This window comes from Rattus rattus, chromosome 1 (assembly GCF_011064425.1).
Source record: "Rattus rattus isolate New Zealand chromosome 1, Rrattus_CSIRO_v1, whole genome shotgun sequence".
Classification (NCBI taxonomy): Eukaryota; Metazoa; Chordata; class Mammalia; order Rodentia; family Muridae; genus Rattus; species Rattus rattus.
Genome location: NC_046154.1, coordinates 74,694,542 through 74,702,721, shown reverse-complemented (window position 1 = coordinate 74,702,721; position 8,180 = coordinate 74,694,542). Strand labels below are relative to the sequence as shown.

The window sequence follows — 8,180 nt, the reverse complement described above, 5'->3', positions numbered from 1 at the left end:
CTTAAGTTATAAAATTAGCTGCCAAGGTCCAACGTATGGGACTTACAGAAAACTTATATTACTTAAACAATAACTAAGCAGATAAAATTTGATTATAAATTTACTTATAAGGTTTGTAAAACAATGTTAAGTCTAAAATTATATGGCCTTAAAGTGATTCAATCTTGTGTTATTTTACACTTGGATATCCCAGTGCATAATTTCTATTAACCTAGACAAAGCCACATGAAAAACCCCAAATAATCCCCAAGGCATAGCACACAGCTTTCACTATGCCCCACTGTTACTGTGGCATCAGAACACAGAAATCGTCAACCAAACCCATTACCCACTCCCAACACAAAACAACCCTTTCCCACCCCAGCAAGAACTACCTGGTACAAGCAGAGACTTAAGAAATGCTTTCTCAGTAGGAAGCATTTATAAAATGCAGAGATCTCAACAAGCCAAATGCTTATGCACAGAGAAGGGCCTCTCTCCACCATTGCTCCCACCTCATGAGTCAGACAAAATTCTGAGACACGTAAAAAAGCTCACTTTTTAAAAGCATATTTGTGCATGTTGATGGTTATGTGTTTGAAGACAGTACATACTGGTCTTGTGGACAATATAAAAGCAGGCCGAGAATAAAGTGCACCCTACTCAAAAGACAGACCAGCTCCTCCATGAAAACCTCACAGGCTGCAGCAAGCAAGAAACCCATTGTGACCTCACAGAGACCAGCCATCTGACTGCTAGCTGAAGCAGTTCAATTTTCATGCATTTCTCGATCAGAAAAAGAAAGCACATAACTACTTCAAATCCAGCAGTCAGTGTCATTAGCTCACAGTGTCAGGCAATGAGAAAGCGCTCCTGTAGGACCTACCTCAAGAGTCCTCCATGGATTTACAGTATCCAAACACCTATGGATTTCTTCCTATAAATACTGCCATCAGCACCAACTGCACACAAAACATGCACTGTACTCTGTTCTAAGTTTCTGATCTCGTCATCACATACAGTGTTCTAAATTCCACTTTTTTCACAAGTTTAATGTGGACAGAGAAAAAAGCAAGCAATAGCTATTGTGCAATTCCAATAGATATTCTTATGGTCTTGGGTTAGAGTCAGTCTCCATAGAAATTTCAACTGCCCAGTTTAAACAAAAAGCAACAACCTACCTAGAAATTTCATGATCGTTCTTCAAATATCAAAGTAAAGCACTGAGGATTCACATTATAATTTAAACATTATAAAACTACACATACTTTGTATACCATTCCTTTCAGAGAATAATCAAAATAATTGATTATCTGGAAGGAAATTGCTGAAAAAGCCCTTTCCGGGTTTTTTCCCCCTCCTCGGAGCTGAGGATCAAACCCAGAGCTTTGTGCTTCTAGGCAAGCGCACTACCACTGAGCTAAATCCCCAACCCTGAAAGAGCCCTTTCAATATATCTCTTAACCTCTGTAGAACTCCAAACCATAAGGAGAGGGTGAAATAAAGATCTCTCAGTCACCAGAAATATATGACTGTTAGGTGAGGACACGTGCTTTTGCAGTCTCTGGCAGAACTTCAGGCTCCTCCCCCAGTGAGGACAGGGCCTGGACGACGACTTTACATGACTTTCACTTTGATTTGTTTCATTTTCATTTGCTTCTTCTCCAACTTCTTTTGTTCTCTCCTCAAAGCCGCTTCTTCCAGCTTGTGCTGCTTCTCAGGGTCCTTCTGTTTCATGATCCGCTCCTTCTCAGCTCTTTTCTTCTCTGCTTGTCAGTAGTTAATAGAATATTGCTGGAATTAAAACAAATAGAGTCCATGAAGAGCGACTGTGCAGCCTCCTGTCTGCAATGTGTCAGCTTCAGAAAGCTCTCTTCCACGCGCGCCCGGTTACCTGCTTCTTGTTTGCCTTCTCTGTTGAGTTGGAACTTTTTGGCTTTATTGATAAAACAATTCACCATGTTCCTCAGGGGCAGCAAAGCCTCCACATCCCTTGGATACGTGTTCCCTGAGCCAGGCACATTAAATGCAAACAGTAGTGTCCTCTTGGTGTCAGGCACCTTTTAAGGCTGCCTTTTCTCTTGCGTAATCTTTGGACCAGAGAACTGGTCTGAAAAATGAACAGATTCAATCTTATTAGCACAGTATGTAAGAAAGTGAACCATCTTTGTATCCATCATTCCCTCTGTGACTTCTCCCATTTCTGACAGAATGGTCAAAGAGTCGGGCACTCCATGCTTTGCTCCAGACTTAGGTTTATCACTACAAAACTCACTCAGATCCTGCATCTCTCTCTGCAGTCATAGCAAAGCTTTGCGACTGCCGACAGCAAACACATATATGTCCATGTCCTCGTCGTTCATTGTGACTTTTATTTGCATTTGATCACTCACTGGGCTATCCGGGCCAGGACGTTAAGTAAGTCTTGTCTCTTGAGGAACCTCAGCTGGATGAGCATGCCTTCAGGGCGCACTCGGCCAGAACACCACAGGTTATAGATGTGCTCATTCTCCTGGTTCAACTTCCCTGTGCTTGTGACTTCTTTGTTAGTCCCATTATTCCCCACTAAGGTAAAATTGCTCTCCAGAAGCTCTATATGAGAGTTAAACCAGGCCTGAGCAAGTCAGCTGTTTTTATTCTTCTCGATGATGTAGTTCATGATATAGGCAAGCAGACCGATCACCATCAAAATTTCTAGGTAATAGTTCTCCCAACTGTTCTGGAGGTGTGCAGGAACGTCAACAATAGTTATTGGGTCTTTATTTTTGTTAGAAGAGGTATCAGGTTTGTTTTCATAACCCTCAAATTCTTCATCACCATACGGTTCACTTTCTGTATCTCCCTCCTGGGAATATGGATCCTCAAAATCGCCTTCTTGGCTTTCATCCTGTCCTTCCAACTCCACGGTGGCCTTGTCCTCATCATCTTCTGTGTTGATCACTTGCTGAAGAGATTCTGTAATAGAATCTTCCATGACGTTCTCAAACTCAGAAAAATCATTATCATCATACTCTACTATGTCTTCCTCATCCTGGAAATCATCAAACTTGGCTTCAGAGACACTCCCAAACACCAAGAGGACAACACAGAAAGCACAGAAGGTTTTCATTGCACCTTAAAAATAAGCTATACCCGAGGCTGGTACCTGGTCTGGGGTTCCTGAGGCCACCACCTCCACCCGGCCTGCCTTTGTCTGATTTCTGCCTTCAGGTCCCAAAGATTTATCTGCGAGCCGCGATGTCACTGAACAGCCCAGAATAGGTAGCCCAGTCACAGTACCATACTCTTCACATAGCTTCAGCCATCCGTTACTTAGAATGCCGTTCTGATGTTTTAAGATATAATTTGTTTTAATCCTAAATAGTTTAAAATTTCCTTTGAAAATGCTTCTTTGATCAAAGGAAGTTTGAATTGTGGTGTTTAGCCTAAATATATGGGAATTTCCAAGTTGTCTTTAGTTATTACTTTTTGTGCTTAATTCAACCATTGTATGTATTTTGGATTTTATCTCTCTACTCAAGGGTTTTCAGGAGTTACCAGAGCTTAGAAACAGCTCTGTAACCGAAAGATGTAAAAGAAAGATGTTGGCTTTATATAATGCATATTCTACCATTAATAAATCAAATACATTATTACTGTGACATAGAACAAATTTGTCAATATGTGATAATGTTTTTCTCAGTAGACTCCATACAGTTCATAGTTGTATCTTTTACTACTATGTATTGTATTACTATTACGAAGTATTTAAGATAAACCTACTTAAAGAGGAAATATAGTTTAATCATCTGATGCTTTCAAATGTTTATTTAACAGGTGTTTGACTCATTGCCTTTCAACCTTGGTTCTAGTTAGTAACAGGGCAATAGTTATCTATGTACACTTGTGAGGTAAAAATTGATGATAAACAGGAAGCAAAGAGAGACACAAGATGTTTCCAACATTTCCGCACAGAGAAAACAATTATGTGATTGCCTGACACTAGGCTCCTCCTCCTTAAGGTTCCATAATTTCAGGTAACACCAGATTCTTGCATGTAAGTCTTTAACACGATTGCTCAAGGGGAGACTTTATATTCAGGCTATAGCAGGTATCACAAAGCACTAAAAGTTGACTGAAAGTGTCCTTTTGTAGAGTTTGGCTGCAGTCATTGTAATGACTTAACATAGTCATCTGAAGTGATGATATATTGGGGTTCAGAGTGTCTATTTTTTCTTTCTCGGGCACAAATTTGATGACCATGTGGCTATGTGACAGCAAATATTGCAGGCATGAGATAATGTCAAAGACAGATTGTCTTCTGATGTAAAGAAGACCACAGGATGTGGAAGTGTAGAAGGAAATCAGATAAAGGAGGCATGAAGATTGTTTCCTCAAGCCTTACATTTACAGTTAGCCAAACAGAAAATAAAATATAAAAATATTTCCTTCTCAAAGTGAACTGAAATTTCTATGTCTCTGACTACTATTATCTCCTTTCCGAGTTTCTGGAGAGATTAACAAAGGCAACTAGATATAAGACAAAAACATGTTGAATTATGTAAAATTTAATTGTGTAAAAAGTGTAGCTGCATAGAAGGTGGTAAGCATAGAAGTGGCAGACACCATCCTATGACTATAGAATGTGATAATGCTACTCTTGAGAGCGAGGTTGCTAGCTGACTTATAAGATGTTTAATTAATGGAATAGGTCAGCATCATGGATAATATGGACACCACTCAACATCAAATCATATATTTAGAATGAGTTTTCAAAATTTAACGCAATAAAAATGCTATAACTGTTTAATCATTTATGTTAATTTTTAGAAGTGATGTTGAGATCCCTTGAAATCCTACCTATCGTTCAAAAGGAAAAATAACTTCATAAACATTGTCCAATGTATTATAAAAGTAAAGATGAGATGATGTTAGTTAATAACATTCTAAACATAATAATAAAAAAAGAATTTCTATAAGCAATTTTAAAAACAGAAAACAGAGCAACCTTCACCCCAATCCCAAGCGTGTTTATCTCATGCTAACTTAACAATATGCAGGCTCCAGGAGACAGAAGGTGGGAGTACAAGGCTTGACTGACAGCTGACTCTGTGATTATAATTTATATATTATATATTATATATTATATTATATATTATATATTATATTATATATTATATATTATATATTTTATTATATATTATATATTATATTAATATTATATATATTATATATTATATATTATATATTATATATTATATTATATATTATATTATATTATATTATATTATATTATATTATATATTATATATTATATATTATATATTATATATTATATATTATATATTATATATTATTATACCTCTGAAGATCAATCATTTGAAGCAATAGCATGTGAAATTATGTAGAGCATATGAGACTTAATAATAAAAAATGTGGGGTGGGGGATTTAGCTCAGTGGTAGAGCGCTTGCCTAGCAAGCACAAGGCCCTGGGTTCAGTTCCCGGCTCTGAAAAAAAGAAAAAAAATATACTGACATACATTTTTATACTACATGTGGTTTTTTTGTTTTAATAGTTTTTTCCTATCTACTTAAAACAAAAATCGCTATTAAACCTGATGGCCCAAGGAGTTTGATGCACAGTATATATCTTTCTTTCATTTTTAAAAAATTGGATAGTCTATGTATTTACATTTCAAACATTATCTTCTTTTCCCAGTTCTCCACTCTCCCATTCCTCTCCCCTGCTTCTATGGGGATGCCACCCCTCCCATGCACCCACTCCCACCTCAACCACTGGCATTCCCTACCCTGTGAAAAAGAGTATTCATAGGAACAAGGGCTTCTCCTAGTTTCTCCTTGTTTCTCCTCTCAGATTGTTTGCATTTCTTGGCATCAGGAATAGTGACTTGGTTTGGTGGCTGCATATGGGATGGATCCCCAAGTGGAGCAGTCTCTGGATGACCTTTCCTTCAGTCTCTTTCGAATTATTGTACCTGTATTTCCTACCGTGAATATTTTGTTCCCCCTTCTAAGAAGGACTGAAGCATCCACAATTTGTTCTTCCTTTTCTTGAGCTTCATATTGTCTGTGAATTGTATCTTGGATATTTCAAGCTTTTGTGCTAATATCTAGTTATCAGTGAGTTCATACCATGTGTGCTCCTTTGTGACTGGGTTACCCCACTCAGAATGATATTTTCTAGTTGTATACATTTGCCCAAGAATTTCATAAAGTCATTGTTTTAAAGAGCTGGTTACTCCATTGTGTAAACGTACCATATTATCTCTATCCATTTCCCTGTTGAAGGGCATCTGAGCTCTTTTGAGCTTCTGGCTATTATGAATAAAGCTGTTATGTACATAGTGGAGTATGTATCCTTGTTATATGTTGGAGCATCTTTTGGATATATGTCCAGGAGTAATATAGCTGAGCCCTCAGTTAGCATATGTCCACTTTTCTGAGGAACCTCCAGACTGATTTCCAGAGTGGTTGTACCAGCTTGCAATCCCACCAACAATGAAGGGGTGTTTCTCTTTCTCTACATCCTCACCAGCATCTGCTGTCATCTGAGTTTTTGATTTTAAGTATTCTGACTGGTGTGAGGTGGAATTTCAGATTGTTTTCATTTGCATTTCTCCAATGACTAAAAATGTTGAACATTTCTACAGATGCTTCTTGGCCATTTGATATTCTTCAGTTGAGAATTCTTTGTTTAGCTCTGTACTCCATTTTTAATGGATTCTAATTTCTTGAGTTCTTTATATATCTTAGATATTAGTCCTCTATTGATTGCCTCAGAAAATCCCATCACATCATGAACACCTATGACTAAGTATTTCATCACATAACTTTAAGCTTCACAGCATGTGAGAATCTTTTAATGACTGACTGGTTTATTACCTGTCTGCTTGCCAGTAAGCAACATCTGAACCCTGGTCTGGACTGAGCCATTGCTGACACACATGTATATTCCAAACCCTAGTACTTGATTTTTGTTTCTCCTTAACAATATTATCAATATTTGCATAAGGTTTTTAGCATACTCTATTTGAGTGTATGTATAATGAAGATTGATACCTAGTTAAAGTATTGACTTTTCTATCAAGACACTATTTCAACTGATTAGCACTGAAAAGATGAGGATGAATTAGAAAAACCTTAATTTACATAGTGTGAAAAATACAAGATTTGAAGTTCCTCTATGATGCTCACTGGCACCTTAACTAATCTTTCTTGTTGAATTCACAGTACCATGAAGGAACTACAATACTGTCTTATATCAAAATTTATAATTTTTTCAGGTAATTATATTCAATAACAGAAAATGGAACTTAAGAGTATAGGTAACTTTCAAATGGATAAATAGGTTCTCAAATAAGCATAACTGTGAAGGGAACAGAAAAAACAATTATATGTAATTGCATTCTTTCTATAATAAAACTAATGACAAGACAATTAACAAAACACTGAAGGGAAATATAAATCCCCTTAAAGTAGTATTTCATCTATTTGTAGTTAGGAAAATATTAACAAAATGTTTACTGAGATTGAATCTGCTATTAAAGAAAAATATCCTATATTATCATTAACAGTTTCATACAGTATCATTAAAGAAATTTTAAATTTTGGAGCAATGTTACATTTAATGTAAGAGAAATGAAGTAAATGAATTGAATATTCACAACATTGACTGCTATCTACTTAATGCAATGTGATAGGTGAAATAATAGAATTATAAATTTATAGTTGCCTCCAGATGAGAGTCTCTGCTCTGGCCCTTGGACCAGGTTTCACAATAGGGAAATAAATAAGTTGCAACTTAAATATCAAGCTAAGGAAGGTCATTCTATGCACTGAAAAAATTAGAAAAACTGCTCTTTTGAGTATTTATCATTAATACAGACTTAAACAATCTTATTGGTTATATGAATTCATAAGTTCAGTGAAGTTAGTTTCATATTTGATTATTTGGTTGATGAAGATTAGACAGTAGAATTTCATGTATTGCTACAGGTTATGGACATACACAATCTTATCACCAAGTCAAAGTTAAGTCACCATTTGATGATCTATTTTCATGTTTGAAAACATCTTCTTAGCAAATTTGAGAGAAAGCTCACTGGGTAAGAGCACTCACTGCTCTTGCTGAGGACTTGGATTTTGTTATGAAAATTCACAGGTGCTTCAGACTATTTAAAACTTCATTTCTGTGGAATAA

General features: G+C 36.4%; 1 pseudogene; it reads right to left on the bottom strand.

Moving 5' to 3' along the window:
* Positions 1-1,596: 1,596 nt before the first annotated feature.
* Positions 1,597-3,154, bottom strand: LOC116888220 (annotated as a pseudogene).
* Between the last annotated feature and the right edge of the window lie 5,026 nt (positions 3,155-8,180).